Genomic DNA, 24580 nt, shown 5'->3' with positions numbered 1-24580 from the left:
AGTAGTAGAATTTTGACTTTGTAGCAGCTCCCTTCTTCGTTCTGCTTCGCCCTTGATCGTACTTGTTTTAAGTATATTTTTCTCTGTGGCACCATATCTTTATGATACCTGGGTGTTTTATCTGGCTTTATCTCATCACGTTCTCCTTGCATTATTCTCCTCTATTGTTCTTCTAGGACGTTCATTTTTTTTTATTAATTCTTCCAACTGAATTCAATCTCCTTGTGGTCTTGTAAAGTCCCTGCTAAGCAAGTTTTCTTTGATGACGGCCCATTTTCTTTGTACCTACGATTCGTCACGATGGACGGGCCAGCTCACAAAAATTCAATTGTTTAAACTGTGTATGCAATTATTTATCTGTTCATCAACTGTGTACTGTGTATTTCTTCTTTCGCAGGCGTCAAGATTATACTCAACTTTAATTCTGTCTATTGTTGCATTGTATATTGTACTCGTTCGCTGTATTTATTTATTAATTGTTATTGACCTCAGGTCACCCTTGCTTCCATTGTCTTCCGTGGCCCGACGCCAGTCGGCCACTATATAAACCGCCTGGACCTTGAATAAATCTCAAACTACTACTATCCGTGACATGATGGCCCCCTCCCACTACAACCATCATCCTTCCTCCATCCACAACTGTCTCTACTACTAAATCTCTTTCAAATTTCCTATAACAAATGACCTTCTGAATTTTTCAGATCACCTACGGGCCAAACAAGGGAAAGGCCCGTGCCAACACAAGAGTTGGCTTAATACAATACAACAACATGAATAAATCAGCAGTAACTTTTACCTGCTCGTTTCTTTAGCACCTCATAGTGGTGACGCCTGGAGTGGTTCCCGAAGCCATTAGCAGACCCATACGCGACTCAGTCTTGGCCCTTAGCGGACTAATCACGGCGCTGAACCAGCGTTTGGGTATGCCAACTCTCATTGGCAAAATCACCAGCGTCATTAGCGGACTCACATGGCACGCGCCCAAGTGCATTTTGACGCCAGTACCCTACTCCATATAAGAGGGCAAAGAGCGAGTATGGACGCGGACATCCCCTCCCTCGTTCAATTAACCGCTGACCTCGCGGATTCGGAGGTCTACCTCCCTCCCATATCACCTACGCCCGTCCCCACGCCGAGGCTCTCACACTCCTCCACACCCCTGCCTGCACCCCACTCTCTCCCCAGCCCAGCGGGCCAATCCAGTGCCGCCCTGTCCATAAAACTGCCGCCATTTACGCAGGGGAATCAGTCGGCGTGGCTCTACTCGGTCGAGAGCCAGTTCAGGATTGTGGATCTTGACGAGGTGCTGTAGGCGGATATAGTACTCAACGCCCTGCCAGAGGAGATCTACAGTAAGCTCGTCCCGTGGGTGTCTGAAGCATGCCCCCTTCCCTACCACCTCCTGAAGAAAACCCCCCTCCAGACATGCTCCCTGCCGGTTGCCGAGCGGGCCGCCCACGCCCTCGACCTTGCCATCAACCCGCGGCAGGATCAGAGCGTCATGGAGTCATGGGGCATGATCCGAAACCTCCTCACCATCCCAGACACTGACGGCAGTAAAAAGAAGCGCGAGATAAGCCTGTCGCGGGAGATCCTCCTGCGTCAGCTCCTCCCAGAGGTCCGCACACAAATCCCGGAGCCCTACGCGATGCCCCTCGAAGACCTGATCATCTCAGCACAGCACTTGACGGACTCCGTAAAGGCAACAAAGTGGGTACCAGCGCCCACACTCCCAGTTAGCACCATCCAGCAGGAGGAGGGAACAGAGGAAGAGGTCAACGCCATCACCAGGAGGCGCCCAGCACCTCCCAACAGGTGGAATTCCCCGGGTCTTTGCCATTACCACAGGCGGTTCGGCCAAGACGCCTGGAATTGCCTGCCGCCCTGTTCATTCGCCTGTTCAAAAAATGGGGGAGGCGGCGGCCAGCAGGACAAGCCACCATGGCAGCAGAAGAACCCAGGGGCCCAGAACCAATAGGCTTCTACGTCCGCGACACCGTCTCCGGCAGGATGATGCTGGTCGACACGGGGCCCGTTAGATCAATCTTCCCGGCATCTAGAGAGGACCGCAAGCGAGAACTGGACCCGGCTGCCTCCCTCACTGCCGCCAACGGGTCCCCCATCCTCTCCTATGGAACCAGGCCCCTGTCGATCTCCATCCTTGGCCGGAGGTACTCCTGGGACTTCGTCGTTGCGGACGTTAGGACCCCGCTCCTGGGTGCAGATTTCCTGGCGCACTTCGGGTTGGCAGTTGACGTCGGTCGGAAAAGCCTCCTAGATACAGACACCTGCCAGTCCCTCCCGTTGGCAATGGGACCCAAGGCGCCCACCATCTGCTCTGCCGCCCCCCACCAATACTCGCAGCTGCTGATGGAGTTCCCTGACATGTTCAGGCCCGAGCTTCGCCAAAAGTCCGGGGCCCCCGGCACATGCGAAGTTCCAGAGGCTTCCCCCTCGACGCCTTCAGGAGGCCTCTTGCGAGCTAATCGTATTTTCTTTGTACTGAAGGTATCTCTTTTGGACTTTCCGATTACTTTAAAATATTTAATTTCTTTTAATTCTTTTGCACAGCTCTTTCTTGCTTTTGTTTTAATTCAAACTGGATTTTTAAGAGCCTTTGACCCGTCAATTTCCTTATACCCATAGTCTATACACATTCATTGCTTATGAGAACAAAGCCTATAGTGTTCGTAGGAAGACATACCCTGTACTAAACCAACTTTCATATGAAACCAGCCAGTTCTCCCATCTTCATGTTCCCATACATTTTGTTTTTATCCAAACTTCCAATTCCTTTCAAAAAATTACTTTATACACCTTACACTCTTAGCATACTCCATACCTCATCCTTATCAGCTCTACAGTATCATTAGCTTTTTCTGTCCAAGTATGTAACATACTCTCAAACTTCTCACACAACGGTTCTATGTCATACACTTCATCTTCACACTCTCCCCCTTGTGTAAACCTACATTGCACTTCCTCTGCTGATTGTTCTCTCATTGGTTGTACTCTCTTGATCACAGTGTCTTCCCAAGTTTGATTTGATTTATGGAACTCATGGTGTCAAGCAAAGCACTGGGGAACTCTCAGCCATTCAGTAATTAAGACAGTGAAAGAGATACAGAAAATAAAAGAACTTATGTACAGTACAAGGTTCTAAAGGTAAAACTGAGAGGAAAACCATACAGTCGGACTAAAGTGTTGAACAATGTGGATGCAGTTAGGGGGTCGAAGAAGGACGCTGCAAACACCCTTCAGTAAATGTCTTCCCTGGTATTTTACATAGGGTTGTGTCCCTGGAATTCTTTCATCTACTTAGGTCACCTTTCCTCTTTTACAAATTATCAATTATAACTTCAACGCCATCTAACCTCATGTCTATTCACCCTAGCCAGACACTAGGTCACATTATCACCCAGGTTGTAGCACCTCACTTATAAGTCTATTGAACTCTGGTGTCTTTTCATCCTTCAGCCATGTATTTGACCTTAAGCCCTTAACCTTTACCTCTATAATCCTCTATAATCATCCTTGAATTTGCATTAGCCCTTCTTCAGCTACATCATTCAGATCTGCATCAACTCTATCATCAATAAAATCATCTTTAAATTAGTGTTTTTTTATACATTCAGCACTAACCTTTCTCATTATAATTATTTCCTTATTACACAATTGATTTTTCATGGGAGAAATGGATATGCATTTGCCCCTTTACTGATCACGAGTTCCATTGATTCTGTGTGACTTTTACAAGCTACAAAATTGAAGCAGTGTAATTCCTTTTTTCCCTTTGCAGTTTACATAAATCCAGACACTAAAGAACTTCCATAATGTCATATTCAGAAGCTACATAATGAGCAGTATGCGGCCCCTAACACGGAAAATTATTCATATCAGCTTTGGCTTGCTCAAATTTTCCCTAAATTTTCAACGTACCCACCATATCCTTAACCACTTATGTCATCATCTTGTACAAGATCATTTCTTTTGAACTGCAGCTGCACTTCATTCTAACTTTTTCCTTGAAATTATTTTTTTTGATAAATTTCTCCTTGGCGCTATGATCGAGCCAAGTCCTTTCGACTGAGAGGCAAAGGCACTACCAACTGAGCCACAAGAGTCATAAAAGATGTAACCTTAAGCACTTACCTGGGCAAGCTGTGCACCTTGCTGCCGGCGAGTTTTATCCAACTTTCCGGCTCACTGGTAATCCCGAGCAGGTGAACTGCAAGGAAAAGGAAGTTGTTTAGGCAAATACAAAACATCAATAAATCAAAATAGAACAATATCGTCGACTTACACAGATACTGTCTTCAGAAGAAAATCTGCCCTAACACATTTATACATACATAAATTATGAGTATATATATATTTTACATATATATACCGTATATATACTGTACATTTATATATATATATATATATATATATATATATATAGATAGATAGATAGATAGATAGATAGATAGATAGATAGATAGATAGATAGATAGATAGATAGATAGATAGATAATGTAAAACTCGTATGAACATACTCTTGAGGAAAAACCCACACGCAAACGGATGTAATATTTTATCCTGCTCGTACTGATACCAGCAAAAGTTAACTTTTGTCTATTTACGGATCTGAGTTATAATAAAAAAGCTGACTGATTATGATTTAATCTAGTCTTACAAGTGTCAGTGCAAAACCCAACGAGGAGTAAGCCAAAGTTTTATCCAAATCATGACTCCGCTCTCGTGTCCTTGGCCAAATTTCACAAGCGAGTGATGATTCAAAAGTTCTCTGACGCTCAATAACCCACAGGAGTTGTGATGCCGGATGCATATAAACCTCTTTATACACATTCCCTATACCGCTCTGTTGGTCTGTAACCATGAAAAAATAGGTCAAGGTTGATCATTTAGAAAAATCATCGGTCTACAAATACTTTTAGAGCATTTCCATGCTGCAGCGAATTCCCACTAAGATTATTAATAACAACTTCTTTAACGAATATTCAATTTACCCTCATCAATATCATTAATGCATAATTCAAACCGTATCTGGTAACACTGAACAAAAATGGCATTCATATCTAAAGGTGCTTCCACTATGTAGTAAAAGTTAAAAAAGTTAAGTATATCTTAGTTTAACCAGACCACTGAGCTGATTAACAGCTCTCCTAGGGCTGGCCCGAAGGATTAGATTTATTTTACGTGGCTAAGAACCAATTGGTTACCTAGCAACGGAACCTACAGCTTATTATGGAATCCGAACCACATTATAGCGAGAAATGAATTTCTATCACCAGAAATAACTTCCTCCAATTCTTCATTGGCCGGTCGGAGAATCGAACGCGGGGCCAGCAGAGTGCTAGCTAAGAACGATACCCACCTGTCCAATGAGGAACTTGCTAAGTAGTACAAACTCATAAACACACGTCTGCTACTTCTCGCATACACATTACAAACATGTTGGCTACAAGTAAACTAGCCACTGGTAATCATAAACAGCATAATATATACTGTGTATATATATATATATATATATATATATATATATATATATATATATATATATATATATATATATATATATATATATACCCTGATTCTCTGTCATATAAAGGTTCTACCAGTACAAATGAAATGCGTAAGATACAATTAACACGTGTATTTTCCTTATTAGTTACACAGGGCCCTGTTGCTAATATTACGCTACTTAATTATGCAATTATAGTCGGAAGGTACTCTGAGGTGACACGAGCCCATCACTGTCTTATGGACGCGCCCCAACCCGTCGCCGCTAATCCCTTATTGATCATTAAATTTAAAACTGAACTTGCTTAGGTCATAGACCTCAGCTGATTGGTCTCTTATAATCGAAAGGAACCAATAAGGGTCTTCTATGTATGGCACTCATTTGAATTACCCACACCAAACCCCAACGATCATATGGCGTTCGACAAATCAGCAGTATCTGTTCGTTACTCTCTGATCACAAAGACGTACAAGCAACCAGCAGATTTTCTGTTATGTCTCAAACATGAATTTCTTTACAGATCAGTCCACCAACCCCTCAGCCCCCCCCCCCCCCCCAAGTTCTGTCTCGCAGGACTCACAACATTATTATTTTTTTCCAATTAGTTTCTCTGCTATTTGTGCACTGCCATTTGAGTACCATACCGCCCGACATATGTTATCAATAATTCATGCAGAAACAAAACCTAAAACTTAGCAAGCCAGGGTCAAATTGCGCGGTTACAATTGGCAATTTACAGTGTTATGAATTCCACGCATCACAGAGAATTATATAGGATCACTGGAATAATAATTTTTAGCTCCACACATTAACACACACAATTTTCTTAGAATTGGATTGCAATAACCTGCAGTTCCAATAATCAATTGGGTATACTATTAATGATCCCCAGACATGCATTCCCGGGAAAGGGGGTACTGGCTTATTCAGGTGCCACATCAAGACATCATCTTTGACGTGAGGAATCGCTGATCATATTCCATCTGATACTTTTCACTGACCCTCAACAGAAGCATCTGCTTTGTCTGAAACACTCTTCGGGTCATGTTACAAAACATCACCCGGTATTGTTTGACACTATATAACAGTAAAGTTCTAAGGTCCATGACCACAGTATATGGCAATGAAGGGTCCTGTCCATACAGTAAACTTCACGTACATTGTCACTGATTAATGTACGGGGACAGCCGAACTTCACTATGAATGAACTCAAAGGGTCCACAACATCAATGTGTACTCTGGCAAATTTGATTGGCTCCACTGGCCACATTAGAGCCTTCGGAATAGTATGTCTATGAGTTTTCATGGTATTACTGATGTGGCATTGGGGAGATGAATTTTATAATGTCTTTTTTCATCCCTACCCAAAAAAAAGGATTCTTGCGCCCTCTTGAGGGACCTTTCTATACCTATGTCCTACATAGGGACTTACATGTATCATGTGGATGGCTTTTCTACCAAAGGGGGAGGAAGGACGACGCGAGATCGGATATCGCCCGGTCTCTTCTCATATTTACAAAATAAGAAGTCTTCTTCAAGGAAGAATATATCTTTGGGCACTGTTAGGAAATCGCAAAACTCGTTACTCATACCCTTACACAAGCCTTAACCTGTTCAATCCAGGGTTCGGACTTCTGACCCCTCATCACCTCTTCATACTCCAACCACACAAACCAATCACTCACACACACTCACTCCCAGGGCACCCACTTGCTGACCCCACCTGGAGGATCAGCTCTCTCGTTCTTACAGCTGGTACAATTCGCACCTCTTCTCTCTCTCTCCCTAACTCCCGAGTTACCGAGTTATTCCTGCTTTCTACATCGGGTGCCTCTGAGGCATGCAACTGCTTCTTTCGTAGCTGTTCCTCTCTCTTTGCTGCTCGGGTTGCAACTCCCATTACAGCACTCCTGGAGAGAGCATCAGCTACTTTATTTTCGCTGCTATATGTTCAATTCCCACAATATCAAACTCTAGCAGCCGCTCGATCCAACGAGCCTGGCGAGTGATTAAAGGCCTGTCCAGACGAGCGGGCCTGATCGGCGGGCAAACACCGTTCCCATAACCCGTTCCACTATACTGACCGACCGAGTGTGGAGCCAGAACGATGCAATTGACTGGTAACGATACTTCAGAAGCGAGAGAAAATATAAACAGCTGGAAGTGCCCGACGGGCATGCCCGCTAGTGTGGACAGGCCATAACTCCCTTTTCTTGAATAAATCTCTAAACGGGCGATGATCTGTGTTTATTCTGACTTTATTCCCCAGCAAAAAGTAGCAATGTTTCTCCAGCATCCATAGAATCGCCAATGCCTCTCTATTGAAGGTCCTGTAATTATTCTCTGTCCCTTTTAATGCTCGTGATGCAAAACTAATCTGTTTTTCATTCTCTGCATCGTCAACTTGAGAAATCACTCCCCCAATAGCTATACTGCTCGGGGAAATTCTTTAATTGCTGTTGCTTTATCTGCACAAGGCTTAAGGCCTTCAGATGTTACAATGTGCCCCAAAAATTCAACTTCTTGGTGAAAGAATTTACATTTGGTTAGATTAATTTTCATACCATGTCGCTTTAAAGCTTCTAAGACTTCAATAATATTCTTCTTATGTTCTTCTACTGTACCCCCTATTATGACTATGTCATCTAAGTATACAAACATCCTATGCCCTAATAGCGAAGCTAATACGGACATCATAACACGTGGAAAATGGACAGGAGCGATCTTTACTCCAAAAGGAAGGTAATTGTATTCAAACAACTGATCATTAGCTATGAAGGCTGTCTTTTCTTTGCTACTCTCGTCTATAGGTATTTGATGATAAATTGACTTTAAATCCAAGGTGGTGAAGAATATACTGTCTCTGACCTTAACAATTCTTCGACAGAGGGCAATGGGAATGCATTATCTTTTGTGATACTATTCAACTTTCTATAATCAACACATAGCCTAAGAGAACCATCCTTCTTTTTAACCATCACGATTAGCGAGGCCCAGGGAGATTCACTTTATCTAATGGTCCCTTGCTCCCTTAATTTATTAATTTCCTTCCCCACTTCCCACTGACAACAGACTGGAATTCTATACGGCTTAGTCTTGTGGGCGGTTGATCGCTGGTCTCTATAGCAAATGGGAAATTATTTATTCTGCCTGGGGTTTTGTCACCAATCGTGATTACATTTTGATAACTTAGTATAATTTCCTTGACAATACTTTGATAAGTAACAGGGGTAGACCGACCAGCTGTTCGCAGAAGTCTATCTAGACGGTCTTTACCGAGACCCTGACGCGTGCTACTCAAGGTCGCTTGTGTGTGAGAAGCATCTGCTATTTCACAAGGTTCAAGGTCACATATCAACCCACTGTCTAATATGGTACGCTGATCGCTAATGTTAATAAATGGCACATTAACCTCGCTCAGATCCGGAATGATAAAATTCTCCCATTTCTGATGGGGTCTGATCATAACTACAGTGCCTTCAGGTAAATTACGTGCGGGTGTCACAGAGAGGGATGAGAGGGCCCGGAGTGGTGCCACATCTCCCGCCTCTGGGCGGCGGGTACTTCCCCCCCCCCTTCGATCTTAGGGAGACTCTTAAGCACCTCGGTCTCTCCCTTCTGTGGAGATTCGATGTCCTTTTAAACTTACTTTGATCCCCTTCCCGTCTGTGCCAGCTATTATTATTTTGTTCCTATCCAGAAAATCAATTCCTAAAATAACTGAAATTCCTTCTACTTGTAATGCTGGTACTACTGTACATAGAAGGTATGTGTCACTACCCGCCCATCGATGGTTACCTGCTGCTTCACAGTCCTCTGGGTTACCATCCGATGGCTGCCTGCTGTACTTAAAACTGAACAACCTTTCACAGGCTGCACCGACCCTGTCACTAGGTGTTCTTCTAACAAAGACACACTTGCGCCAGTGTCGATCAACGCCCTTCCCTGTCGCTCTCCTAACCATATTTGCACAATCGGCACCGCAACTTCCTTCGCGGATTGGGGGCGGCGATAGGCTCTTGCATCTCCTTCCCTCCCAGCACCCTCAGCATTTGGGTGGGGGCAGTGACAGTTGGTGGAGGGCTCTCCACTACTTCTCGGGGGGTTGGTTGACTCCCCTCACTCCCCAACAAGGCCTCTCTTTTTCTACAACTTCTAGTCTTCTACCAAGGCCACAGTCGTTGTTTGGACCTGATGAGCGTGGGTGTAGTCGGGGGTCCTCCCGACTCCTCCTCCACGACGCCTTCCCCTTCCTCTCCTTGTTGCAGGGGGAACATTGTTCAGCTGGCCGTAGTCTTTTTTTTTTGTGAACAAGCGTTCATGAGGTGGTCTGTTGCACTGCATCAAAAACAACGTTGCGGCTCAGTGAGAGGGGCACTGGGCCCCCGTGTGGCCGTCATTTCCACACTGCCAGCAACAGCCAACCATCTTATTCCTGGCTGGTTTCCCCTTGCCTCTTCGATGTCCCTGGGTGTGTGACGCTGTCCCCTGGATGGTGGGTGGGGCTGGCCGAGGACTTGCTTGGTCAGGTTGTTTAACCGTTGCAACAAACGGTTGGGGGGAGACCTGCCCCCTCCCCCTTTCTTGCTGACGTTGTTCGTGGTCTAACAGGAGCTGTACCTTCGGCAGCAAAGTTGTAAGGGCCCCTCATCGCCAATAAGGAATCTCACTATGGAAGTGGGAAGAATTTGCCTCAGCACGCGTCGGCAGAAGGCTTCTTTTCCCTCTGCAGTTTGGTCTCTTTCAGGGGCGAGGAACCCATATTCGTCACAGATGCGATTACAAAATGCTGAAAACGACTCTTCCCACCCGCAACGCGGGGTCATAGGCTTCCATCAGCTCTATCTTCTCCTCTCGGTGTAGGGTAAACTGTTGGGTGAGGTGTTATTTAAAAGTGCCCCAGTTTGTTGAACAACTGACGTCCCAACTCCTGATCTGCCGTGCTGCATTCCCCGTCACTTTTTTTTTTGTTTGCACAATTTTTCCTCTATCTGTCCAACCTACTGTGGCGTTTTCAATACACTTTATGAAGGTCTCGATCAAAAAGAAACCTTCACCAGGCAGTTTTTTATTTTCTCGACTGATCACGCTAGTGGGGACGACGTGACGTCGGGCGAAATTGTGAGTGGGTCGGCGGGCTTTTTATTTCGTGTTTCATTTGTTAATTTGTGCAACTCTTTTAACGCGCGTTGGATAGTCATTGACAGCTCTTTCACCCTGTCCTCTTCCTTGGCACTGTTATTGCTAGCACTGGTACTGCTAGTACTGGCACTCCTGCCATCGCGCGCCGACTTTCGAGTTTGCATTGTTTACTTCACCTTCACAATTACGCTGTTAATTATTATGTACTGGCAACATCCCACAACTGACACCAAAAATATGACCTGATTCTCGTTCACATAAAGGTTCTACCACTATAAATGAAACGAGAAGATACAATGAACACATGTATTTTCCTTAATAGTTAAACAGAGCCCTGTTGCTAATATTACGCCACTTTATTATGCAATTATTGTCGGAAGGTAGTCTAAGGTGACATGCACCGATCACTCTCTTATGGACGCGCCCTAAACCGCCGACCGCTAAACCCTTCCTGATCATTAACTTTTCAAACTGAACTTGCTTGGGTCACAGACCTCAGCTGATTGGTCTCTTATAATCGAAAGGAACCAATAAGGGTCTTCTATGTATGGCACTCATTTGAATTACCCACACCAAACCCCAACGATCATATGGCGTTCGACAAATCAGCAGTATCTGTTCGTTACTCCCTGATCAAAAAGACGTACAAACACCTAGCAGATTTTCTGTTACGTCTCAAACATGGATTTCTGTACAAATCAGTTCATATATATAATGTTGTTATGTTAACAATAATTCCATGACAATTGTCCTATTTTAACCACTTGTTTGCTCATTTGTAATTTTTATGTTTGGTATTGAAATGTAAATATTTTAGTCTGGCATGATTATGGACGAAGTCCAGTCCGAAAGCTCGCTATGGAGACAAAAATAAAAGGAATTATAAGAACTGGCTTTCTTTTATATTTCTACAAACTTCGAGTTGTGAAGTGAAGAGTGACTACAGTACACTGGAAAGAAACAATATCAAAATAGCTAAAGTTCGCAGCCATCTATCGTTCAACGAAACCTGCATGTGTGTGTGTGTGTGTGTGTGTGTGTGTGTGTGTGTGTGTGTGTGTGTGTGTGTGTGTGTGTGTGTGTGTAAATGTGGATGAAAACGAAATGGAACTGATTTGAAAAAGATACTGGGAAAATGACGGATGCAGACACTGAAGAGATGAGAAAATGAAATACTAGAGAGAAAATTATATCTAATGAAACTCATTAATGGCAAGGTCATTGTTATTCAAGAAAACAATAAAATACAGGCGGGACATTTTTTTAATCCAACATAGGCTAATGATCCAAATGGGGCCCGTTAGGGGGACCTCTTAAAATCAACACTGATGACGACACCGATACTAATGACTTTAGTCGTCGATTGAAAGTGGACTAATGACTGTTTACTTCAGGAAGAAATCATCAAAAGTTTTGGCAGGATAAACAGCGGGAACATGAAAATCATTACTGTAACTAATACAGAACGATCTACAGCTGCATTCTAATATTCTAATACAGCTTTGTGTAGCTTTCATGCAGGTAGGACGGGTCTGTGAAGTGCACTGTGAAAAGTGCCTGACTTGCGCGGTGTTCAAAGTGAATACGAAGAAGAGGAAGGAAAAAGAGAAAATAAATACTGTAGAAATTAAATTAAGTATAGGAAAGATCAAAATATCATACGAACATTTTTCTCAATTACCGAAGCAGCACATAAAGATGGAACTCTAGAGAAAATACTGGAGAAGGACGAGTCAACCCAAATCGAGAGAGAGTCGGCAACCTGCGGACATTACTCTGGGGAAGTTGATGAGGATGGAACTTGCTGTGAAATATGCGATGCATGGTTCCACTATGAATGTTCAAGTATTAGGTCAGATACACACCCATACTTCGAAGTGACAACATATTGTACATATGTAATAATTTCAAGAGGCCTGAACAAAAACACACAAAAAACTCACTGAAGATGAACTTGAAGAAATAAAACACAGAGATATTAACAAAGTTGATTCAGGATTCGGCTCAGAAAACTAGGAACGTAATGATCAAAACAGATGAAATCCAAAACAAAGTTGACAATGTTGATATAGACCTAAAGACCATGACAAACATGGACAAAACTTATGCTGAATCATTAAACAAAAAAAAAGTGCTTCTGATCTTATCTACGAACGAAGAGAGCACAGCAGCAAATGAAAAGACAAATTATGATTAAAATAACGGCGCCAGTTGAACAGGTTAAAACAACAAGAGACGGACACTTATTTGTAAGACTTCCACAGGAAAACTTAGAAAAGGTAAAAATGGAGATTCAGGAAATCGGCAATATATCAGTAAATGAGAAGGGTAAACTTAAACCAAAAATAAAAGTAGTCTATGACAAATATAAACATCATATCACCAAATGCTCACCACAAATACGAAAGGCTATCTATGATAGAGGTGACAAATAGTGTACACTGTATTACCATAGCAACGTATACGACTGTTACATGCCCTATCAATGCTACAAATGTCAGGAATTTGGTCACAGCGCAACAAATTGTAGAAATGACCAAGCTTGCCCAAGATGTGGTGAAAATCACAAATCAAATGAATGTGCTAACAGCATCTCCAAGTGTAAAAATTATGTAAAGAAAGGCCACAGTGACACTAAAAATAAAACATATGATGGCAAGAAGTGCACAGTATATAAAGAATGTCAAAAGTAAAAAATAATCTGGATCATGGCTTTGATTAATAATCTTCTATGCAATTCAATAACCATACAGTCCGTAAGAAATAAAACTAGCATACAAGAAGAAAGGAAATTTAAAACAAGAACTATGTCAAAGGTAAAAAATAATCTGGATCATGGCTTTGATTAATAATCTATGCAATTCATTAACCATAGGGTCCGTAAGAAATAAAACTAGCATACAAGAAGAAAGGAAATTTAAAAAAACTAAAGACTCTCCTTTTCTGCAAGAGCAACGATGCTGACGAGAAAACACTGAAAGACAATTATGAAATATAAGAATCCCCTTATTTTGAAAACTTACAAGGGCCCTGTGGAGGGCTGTATATAAAACCAAAGTGAAGCACTTAGATAAATTTTGAAGATTTTGGAAAATTAATCGTAAAATATGGAGATCATTTTTTTCCCCACAATCCCCCAAATCCACTTCAACCCTGGCTACACCCAGTGATCAGGCGTCTTGGTGTCTGGCTGACTCACACAGTCAAGGACCTCTTAGAAACGTTTTCTGTTAAGGAGTAAATATACACTTGCGGTTGGCGTCGATTAAGCTGGCCCTTTGTGAAGAATGGGTCCTTGCCAAATGCTACCATTAAGTTGGGTAGAGAAATTTCCTCGTCAATTTTTTTTATATAGTAATAATAAATATCATTTAAAGAAGTCAACAAATACCTTTCCAAGAGGTGACCTTTCCGGTTAGATTTTGGAAATTCCTCAGTTCCTGAGGAAATGCCAGCTTAGCCGTTTTTGTCTGATAAACACATGCCACCACTGGACTTCGATACTAACTAAAGAATTTCCCTAATCTTAAGAGGAAATGTCACCAAGCAAACACCAATTTCCCCAATCTTAAGAGGAAATGTCACCAAGCAAACACCAATTTCCCCAATCTTAAGAGGAAATGTCACCAAGCAAACACCGTGGAAAGGAATGCGTTGACTTCTTTAAATGATAATTATTGTTATTTTAAAAATGAAGAAATTACTTTACTCAACTTAATGGTCGCATTTGGCAATGGCCCATTCTTCATAAAGGGCCAGCTTAATCGAAACCAACCAACAGTCAAGTTGGGGAGTGCATATCATTTGTTAAATATTATATATATATATATATATATATATATATATATATATATATATATATATATATATATATATATATATATATATATATATATATTATATATATATATATATATATATATATAATATATATATATATATATATATATATATATATATATATACACACACACACACACACAAACTGTGTTAAGTGAAGGGAAGAAAAATATAAGATTTACAGCAACCTTACGAAGAAAAAAAGTGAGTAACTGATAATGTTCTATTTAACAAAAGTAAAGAGAAGGATAGGAAATTCCTTGCCACAAGTGAAAGTAAGAAAAAAAAAAACTCGGTAAGAATGTAGGGGTCACAGGAAAGGCTCCGCCTTGCAGCCGAGTTAAACAACGTCTGGCGCCTGCCTCTATATTTTTCAGTAAACCGAACCCATGAAAGAAATAAGGATAACCCAAGAAGTACAAAATCCACAGGAGTTAATGAAAATAAAGACAATGCTTTATACATAGTTTAAACACTATCCTGTGCTAACAAAGAATGAGTACAATTCTCAGTCATGTATACTAAACAATAGGTACACAAGGGAAACTGGTTAAAACCCGCCCACTAAACATAGCCTACACCCCTGTTCAAAAGATGTCAGACCAATAGTGTTTTTAATGTATCGTATCATATGATAAATGTATAGAAATCATATATACGAAAAAAGGACACTTATCTGTCGTATATCTGTTGGAATACTGTGCTGATTAGGCAAAAAGGAAAGATCCTTAATTTTGTAAGGACTGACTGAGCGACATACTATTGGTTGTTCTGATAAATGTACAGAATCTTGGAAGAAGTTATTGACGCGTGCGAGCGGAATGTACAGAGACAGTAAAACGATTCTTAATTGTGTTTGTATTCCAAACATTTTTCGATATCAAGAGACATTTGATGAAACTGTCAGTGGAAGTGAAATTCTAGAAACCAATTGCATGAGATTCAAGACAGATTAATGGATACAATGCACGATGAAAATTGGAGAGATAGATTATGTTGAAACAATATTCGTTGGAACATTATGATTTAGAATGCTTGCATGGCACTAAGTAGTGGTTTGTAATAATGATTAAGACAACAATGCTTAGGAGAAAGACTGAAATATTGTATGGTTGAAATCGCGTTCCTGTAGAGAAAGAAAACGAGACGCTCTGAGTTTTGTCCTGTCGACTCCGATGATGACGATAAACATCACGAACACACACGTGTTTGGAAGAGACAGCGTCGGGGCTCTTACAATTTGTTATATTCCAAGATTTTCAAAGAGCATTTGACTGTAGAGTGAAGAAACGTAATGAGTCACGATGAATTATAGATTATGTTGAAACAATACATTCACTAACTACGATTTATAATAATGATACAACCACTAAGCAATACAGAACGGGAGAGTATATAAGAGACCGAAACAAGACAAAAGGAGGAAACAAGACAAAAGCAAGACAAAGCATCCCGTTTTCTCTCTCTCAGGAACGCAACTTCTACCATACAATATTTCTGTCTGTTTCTCCCTAACCACTGTTGTCTCGATTTATGTACAATCACCACTACTTGCATTGCCATGCAAGCATTCCAATCATGTACTCATAATGTTCCACCGAATCTTCTGTATCAAACAGTATGTTTCCGTTTGTGAAGACGCCAAACATCTCGCCATTTCACATATATTATGCTACTGCATTGTATTCATTAATCCTCTCGAATCTCATGCAATTGGCCTTATGTGGAATTTCCTGGCCTTTCCATTGATATATGTTTTATCATTGTACGTTTATTATGTCTCTCACAATCGCCATCTGTTTTGTCTGTCCACAAGCACAGATGTCCAAAGCGTAATCTCTGTTTTGCCCTGTCTGTGTGTAGAAACTACTTTGCGGCTCGCACCAGCCAATAACAACTTCGAAGATTCTGTACATGACAAGAGCCCGTGCCGGCACAAGGCCAGCTAAATCTGAAACAACATCATGTACATGCATTCAGTAAGGAACCACCAATAAACCAGACAACACCCGGCCAGTATGTCACTCAATCCGATCCTTACAAAATTAATAAACGGTATAACGAATGAATGCAATGGATTAACTACATCCTTTATATTGGGGGGGGGGGTGTTAATTACACAATCATAGAAAACCAGGGGACACGTATCGGATTTACGAACGATCGTCTGAATACTTTTTTTTTCTTATTTACTGGATAGTACAATAGAGATGATATGGAATATATTCAATACAATAAGGACATCTTAGCAAAAAAAATATATAATACAATATTTAGGTGGTGTAACAGGAATAGTAGGCTCGATTAAATTAACATGTAACAGTACTAAAACAACAATAATAACCACACCAAATTCGTTATGACTGAATAAAAGGAAAAGACAAAGGTGAACAACCCGAATTTCTACAATGTGAAGAAGGAAATAACTTTAGAGCATTGTCTTACTCGGCATAAAACACCACTGGCGTCGCTGTAGTTATTCTAAATCACTGGCGTCGCTGTAGTTATTCTAAATAGATGAGACCGAACTCATAAGTAATACTTTACTTTTGGCTTATATATAAAGAGAATTTCTCCAAATAAAGAATTCGTCAAAAGCACATAAAAAACTAAAATACAAAGCCAAATCAGAAGTAAGTGGGGAGCCGCTACATATTAGTTAACCTACAAATACTACTAGTGTACTAGTACCAGGTCGAGGTGCGACAGCGACAACAACTTTGAATTATTGTTCACTATTACATTAGGTGGCCTCTTTTTGTGACCTATGGTAAGACAGAAAAGGCTAGCATTTTTTATTGGGCCTACGCCTTGTAGATTTCTTGAGACGAAATGAGATTAGCATACTAAGCATGGCCTAGGCTAAACGTACTTCTTATATGCAATGACTGCATGTCAGCCATGGATTACTGGGTTTTTCGACTGTAAATGCAATGACTGCATGTCAGCCATGAGATGCAAAAGATTACTGGGTTTTCTTTCAACGACATCTTGTGTAAATGCAAAATTACACACCTTGACATGACATTAGGCAGTCAAGCCTATGGAGCGGATGCAGAACAGGGAGACGGAGGTCGGCACGAGAAATCCGACCGTGAAAACGGGCCACTAGAATGCCATGTCCCTGACCTAACCAAACCTTACCTTCCTAACGTGACTTAGGCTAGGCGCCGTGCCCTGACCTGGTGGGGTTGGGGAGGATAGGCCTCGCGGTAGATCTAAGTAGTAGCTCCGCGGCGGCGATTTCCTTATAACTTTACTTTTTCTACAGTTTTTTGGTTGCTAATTGTGGATTTACCTTCAATTTTTGTCACACTAATGTAATTAACCCCTGAAGTCCATCCAATAAGGGGCTTCCATACACAATCTTCACGAGACAGAGCGCGGATACGTCTGTTTTGAACGGTTCATATCCCATCCATCAAGTGCAATAACTTGTTAATGTATTATTACCTCCCCCCCCCCCGGGCCAGTACTAAACATGGCGAAGGGACATTCCATTTGGCCGACAACAAACAAATGCACCACCAGTATCAGAAGCCCTGGAAGTGTAGAAAAAACAAGTTTCCAAGGTAAAAACAGGCGCAGAGCTAATACTTAGAATTACCGGCCTCGCCCTCCTAGACGCCCCCCCCAAGTTTCACTAAATCTCGGAAATATATCGGCGGGACTAAATATCCCTTCGGACAAGTGGTCTGCCACTGGCTGCAGCCTAGCCAAACAAATGGTATTTCTAAGCAACAACTCTCCATGGACTATTACCTTAGAAATCTATTTTATCTATACTTTTATTGTTGCTGATAAAGGAGGTGGTGGTGTTTATTGTCGGTCAATTATTAACCCCATATCTTCCCAGTAAAGGAAACCACTTTACCAAAAGCTCCCCTATTGCCTAACACTGCACATGCGCGATAGCATTCCAGTATGGCCAGCATACAGCTTCTAAGGTTAATTACAGGTTAATTAGGGTCAACTGACAAAAACTAACGGCAAATAATTGATAAGCAACCAAAATACTATATGGAAAATCAACTTCCAAAGTCATACCCCATACAGAGCTATTGCTTAGTTCTACCAAACAAACCTTAACCTAACCTTTCCAAGAGCATCATTCCTTGACCTAACCAGAACTTACCTTCCTAACCTGACTTAGGAAACACCTGCTTCCCTTGACTCCCCCAAGGAACACTTAGCATTGGCCTAGGCTACCCTTTTGTGGAACATGTAGTAGGTTCAAATTACCAATGCCTACCCCTGTCTCCATACTCTGCATACTACCCAGGCTGTATCTTGTGTTTTGTGCATTTTTTACCATTACCAGTAGCCTGGGGATGGTGCAGATCACTGATTTGTTACCCATACTTGAAACCCCTTTGACTTCGTCTCACAATTATGGGGGAACACAGAGGAAAACTTATGTAGTTCAGAGATAACCACAAGATCAGAGGTCAGAAAAACAGTATATAGACTTATATGTGTAATCATTAAAAACAAATTAAGCTTCAAAGTGGCTTTGGCAATTACTGAAATTGATACTAACCTAACGTAAATTTTGGTGCTGGATCCCGACAGGCTGGGGAGTACTTAACTGTTCTCCCCCAAGACACCCCCAACCTTGATTAAAAGATGTTGAAATGGCAACTGCACTAACACATCCTAACTTAACATAATCAAGAAAATTTTCCTACAAGATACAAACCATTGCATTTTATTAAGTACTGTGTTCCCAGGGTGAGCTCATAACAGTCACCAAAGCTTGATAAAAAAGACACCACTCATTCACTCACCAGTCAGTATCCCATCACTTCTCCTTCATCCAGGGTGGTCATGGTTCTCAAATGGGTTGTGAAGCTTGACATTAGCACATCTGTATTGTTTTTGTATTTGTTCATATGTCAAAGATACTCCAACAATGATCATAATTATTTTTGTTTCTATACATGAACTTCGGATTCACCATGTTACGAAGTGTTCATAGTTTATTAACCTTATCTTTATAATGAAACTTTGTTTGATACAGGGAAACTAAGTGGTGGTGTGAGCACTTCTCTAGTGGAGTGGGTAAGGTTAAGTCTTTGTCCTTCCTGCTTTCTCCTTCCTCCTGTCTTTTCCTCCAGGTTATGGGATTTTCCATGAACATTCCCTTCTACAGAAGGACACTGGTCTTCATTCCCTTCATCAGAACTGATTACTGGGATGAGCTATGAGTCAAAGTTTGTGATCAACCTTCAGCGAGACTTCCAAGGGAGGAGACCAGTTCCTTCCTTGATGGCTAGTTTGTATTCACGGTCATGCATCTTCAGTTCTACATGTATTCGTGTAGCCCATTCTTCACAGATACTTCCGATAGGTTAAGGGGTCGAGTCATGTTTGGGTTCCACTACCCCTTCCGTCCAGGATGCAACCATGTTTATGCCTGTCTCTCCTCTTTGCCACCTACATATCAGTTTTAAACATCTGACTTAACTGGTAGTTATATATATAGCTTAAGTCCCTGACGTCACGGCAGAATTTCAAAACTCGCGGCAATCGCCGATAGGTATGTCAGGTGGTCTACCTATGCGCCCTCTATCCAGGCATCTGGAACCACACCAGGTATTCCTCAGATCTTCCCTGCCGCCATTCCGGTGACATCGTTTGGAATTTCACTCTTTCAGCCCGTGTTTTTTCGCAAATTTTGGTGAAGTACACTTTGGCTTCGGCTTTCGCTCGTTTTTTGTTATTTGTCTTGGACTTTCTTTACTAGTTAAATTTGGTTTTGACCCTTGGACTTGTACTTTGATCTCTCTTTGGATTTGCTACCATGTCTGACTCCTCGAGTGTGCGAATGTGTGTTAAGGGGTGTAAGACTCGGCTTGCTAAAGCCTCTTTAGATCCTCATTCGGTATGTACGAAATGTAGGGGCAAGAGGTGTGAGTTAGGGGATAGATGCGATGAGTGCTTGGGTCTTTCTGAAAGAGAGTGGATCGAGTATAACCGCTACGTAAGGAAACTTGAAAGGGACCGGCTCAGAAGAGCCAAGAGTGCTTTGTCTTGCTCTTCCAAAGGTAGCCAGGATTTTAATAATTCGTTGTCCCAAACTAATGAACCTTCTGATCATTCCCCCGTAGTGGTAGTTCCTGATCCCCCTACTGATTCAGGTAAAGACCCATCCCTCAAGGATATGATGGCGGCCATTCAAGCCCTTGGCCAACGTGTTGAATCCCTCGCTCAAGACAGAGAGAAATTGTGGTTGAACATGAGAGATCTGGAAATTGCAAGTGTTGGTGATAAAGTTAGTGCAGTGGAGGGTGCGGCCGCTCGGATCTGTCGTGCTCCTAGCCCTAGACCTCTTCCAAGCTCCCCAACCCCTGGGAGAAGGAAAGTTGACAGGCGAAGGGAGGCGAGAGATTTTAGCTCCCAAGCGGTCGTCCCCTCAAGTGTTCCTGTAGACGATCCCCAGGACGCTCACCCTCGCCATAGGAAAGGCGAGGTTAATACGTGTTCTTCGTCTTCTGAGGACGCAGTCCCCAAACGGGGCTGGCGTCGGGTCTGCGAGTCTAGACCGCTCAAGAGGAAGTTTCCCTATGTTGAAGGACGCCGTGTTGAGTATTCTCAAGCTCCGGGGTGTAGCCATTGGAGCAGTCCTGAACGCTTTAGTTCTGAAGGTAGCTCCCCCTCCAAGTGCAGGCGTAAATTACTTTTTGTTCATGACACTTACCTGGCAGATATATATATAGCTGTATTTCTCCGAAATCCGACAGAATTTCAAAACTCGCGGCACACGCAGTGTGGCCAGGTGGTTAGTACTCATTCCCGCCGCTGGGAGGCGGGAATCGGGAACCATTCCCATTTTCTATTCAGATTTTCTCTGTCGCCGGTACTGTTAACATCTGTTACAGTACCTCCGCCTCTGGATTTCGTTAACTTGCTTATTCCCACTTAAGTATTCTCTTGACTTTTGGTTTTGATTCTTGGACTGTGGATTGGCACACGCTTTTTCTGGACTGTTGTGGATTTTGCTTATGACCTCTCTTTAAATATGTCTGGTTCTAGTTCTGCTAGTTTCCGTGTATGTTGCATGAGTGATTGTAAGGTGAGGCTACCGAAAGCTTCAGGTAGACCCTCACTCGGTTTGTTTGAGGTGTAGGGGCATGTTTGTCTTATAGATGATCGATGTAAGGAGTGTGAACCTTTATCGGATGCGAGCTGGAAGTCTTATGATTCGTATGTTCGCAAGTTGGAGCGTGACAGGGTTAGGAGGTCTTCCTCCAGGAGTGTGTGCAAGAGTCAGGTTATTTCCTCTCCTGATAATCCTAACGTAGTTGATGTTGCACCTGTCCCTGTGGTTTTGCCTTCGGGCCCTGATGTTGTGTCTGTGGAGGGTTCGCCCTGGCGCAGATCATGAGTTCTATCCGTGCGCTCGAGAACAAAGTGACATCTCTCCAAAGTGCTGTGAAGTGTAGTGCTCCCCCCAGTGTTGTGGAGGGGGCGTCAGATCGGCCCCATAATGCTTCTAGGCCTGGACCGCTGTCAGACTCCCAGGACTCAGGAGAAGGCATGTCGAAAGCTGCAAGAAGGTTACGGGGGCTTCCCACCGATCTGACGTCCCTTCGGCAGGTCCTGTTGTCGCTTCCCAGGCTGCCAGAGATCGTGCTTCGGCGCGCATTCTCAAGGACTGCTTTTCGTCCTCCGAGGCGTCCTCCCCTCGCAAGGGGTGGAATTCTCGTAAGGACTCTCGTCCTCTCAAGAGGAGCTGTGTTCAAGAGGACGCTTCTCGTCAGTCTTCTTCGTCGGCTAGTTATTTTGAAGCTTTTCCACCGCAGAAGAGGACTAGGATTTCGTCTGATGAGGATGTTTCGGAGCGCCCCAGCCGCTCTAAGGAGAGAACCTTTCTTGCTCCTGTGAGGAAGAAGAAGGCGTCCCCTCGCCCATCGTCTTCCCATAGGATTGTCTCTCCTCCCAGACATGATTCTTCTCCTTCTAAGAAGATTTTGTTGGAGATGCAGCGGCAGTTGTCTTCTCTTATTGCAGAGAAGGACTCTGCTCCTCGTCGTCGCAAGGACTTGACTTTGCCTGTCAAAAGATCAAGGAAGTCTCCTTCTCCTGCTCCGCTTTCGTCGTCTCCTTCTCCTGTGTCGTCGCCTTGTCAGCTCTCTTGTTCCTCGTCGTGACACTCGTCAACATGACGCCATGAGAGCTTCTTCCCGACGCGCCGGTAGCCGCTCTTCAGGACGCTTCTGTGCAGGACGCTCTTCCGGTTTTTGGGCGTGACGCCAGTGTCGACGCTCTTCAGGACGCTCTCCAGGACGCTCCTCAGGACGTCCCTTCGGTTGCTCTTCAGGACGTTACGGAGCATTCTCTTTCGTCTGAGAAAAGAAGATCTCTTCTTCGTATCGGACCTCAAGGCCTTCGTTCCCCTAAAGTGTTGGGTGACTCGGTTGCTTCTCCGGCTGTGGCGGGAGAGGTTTCTGGCGATTCGGATCCTGCTGACGTCGAGCCCTCGTCTGCTTCCTCTTCTTCCGATTATCAAGTTTTGACCGGCTTGCTTAAAGACTTGTTCGGGGACAAGTTTAAACCTTCGGCTCCTCTCTCTCCTCCTTCTCAGTTAGCTTCTTCCAAAGCTAGGAGAGCGCCGGGGTTTTTGAAGATGACTTCTTCGTTGGCGACCAAGAGGGCTTTCAAGAAAGTCAACGTGTGGATGGAGGAACGGAAGTCCCATGGCAAGACCTCTTTCGCTGTGCCTCCGTCTAAGCTTTCAGGCAAGGCTGGTATGTGGTATGAGACGGGAGAAGATCTCAGCCCTAGAGTTCCTTCCTCTTCTCAAGGGGATTTCACCAGTCTTGTCGACGCTTCCAGAAGGTCTCATCTGCCTACTGCTAAGGTTTCTTGGACCTTGTCAGAGACCGACCATCATCTCAAAGGTCTCTTCCGCACCATGGAGGTGTTTAATTTTTTGGACTGGTGCTTGGGAGCCTTAGATCTTAAGCTTCGAAGCTCGGATTCTATTACCCTGGGGGAGCTCTCTAGCGTCCTTAACTGTATGGACAAGGCAGTTAAGGATGGATCTGAAGAACTGGCGTCTCACTTTGGTACGGGCCTCTTAAAGAAGAAGGGCCTTGTTTTGCGACTTCACAGCTAAGTCTGTCTCTCCTTCGCAAAGGGCAGAGTTATTGTTTGCCCCTTTGTCTAACCATCTGTTCCCCCAGTCTTTGATTCGGGACATTTCCGCAAGTCTTAAGGAGAAGGCCACGCAAGATCTGTTGGCTCATTCTTCTAGACGTCCTCCAGCTCCTTCTTCTTCTTCTTCTGCTTCAGTTTTGTCCTCCAGGAAGAAGAAGCCCTTTCGCGGAGGAACTTCTTCCTCTAGATCGTCTCCGCGAGGAAGAGGTTTCACCAGAGGAGCGGCCCCCTCTAAACCTAGGGGAAAAAAGTGACTTCTTTCACCTCCAGACACCTGTAGGAGCCAGGCTTCTTTATTTTGCGGGAGCCTGGAGAACGAAAGGGGCGGACGCATGGTCACTAACTGTCATAGAGAAGGGTTACAAGATCCCCTTTCTCATGTTTCCACCCCCTTTGCACATCGCCCAGGGATCTGTCGCCGTCTTACCACCGAGAGAAGCAACAGATTCTTTTGGACCTCCTGGAGCAGTTGTTAGAGAAGAGAGACGTGGAACAAGTTCTGAAGTTGGATTCTCCGGGGTTCTACAACAGGCTTTTCTTAGTCCCGAAACAGTCGGGAGAGTGGAGACCGGTCTTAGATGTAAGCGTCTTGAATCGCTTTATTTCGAAGGAAAGATTCAAGATGGAAACGCCCCAGTCGGTTCTAGGGGCTTTAAGACCAGGGGACTGGATGGTCTCTCTGGACTTACAGGATGCGTACTTCCATGTTCCCATTCATCCTCAATCAAGGAAGTACCTGAGATTTGTGCTGGGGGGACGAGTCTTCCAGTTCAGAGCTCTCTGCTTCGGTTTGTGCACCGCTCCCATGATCTTCACGGTGATCATGAAAAACGTTGCGAGGTGGCTTCACCTGGCGGGTGTTCGTGTGTCGTTCTACCTAGACGATTGGCTCATACGAGCCTCTTCTCG

The 24580-nt window shown here is 43.3% G+C and overlaps 1 protein-coding gene across 4 annotated transcripts in view; it reads left to right on the top strand.

Moving 5' to 3' along the window:
- LOC136825478 (thyroid transcription factor 1-associated protein 26) overlaps positions 1–24580 on the top strand; it is a 123295-nt gene that overhangs the window by 29208 nt on the left and 69507 nt on the right. The window contains exon 1 of one of the 4 annotated variants that reach the window (XM_067082006.1): positions 17138–17279. The exons of the other annotated variants lie outside the window; for them this stretch is intronic. The gene's annotated coding sequence lies outside the window, so the exon portion shown is untranslated. Of the gene's footprint in view, positions 1–17137; positions 17280–24580 lie in introns of those variants that run through there. 4 annotated transcript variants of the gene reach the window in all.

Source organism: Macrobrachium rosenbergii, chromosome 37 (genome assembly GCF_040412425.1).
Source record: "Macrobrachium rosenbergii isolate ZJJX-2024 chromosome 37, ASM4041242v1, whole genome shotgun sequence".
Taxonomy (NCBI): Eukaryota; Metazoa; Arthropoda; class Malacostraca; order Decapoda; family Palaemonidae; genus Macrobrachium; species Macrobrachium rosenbergii.
The sequence above is the reverse complement of the archived record's forward strand: the minus strand, read 5'-3'. Positions and strand labels throughout refer to the sequence as shown.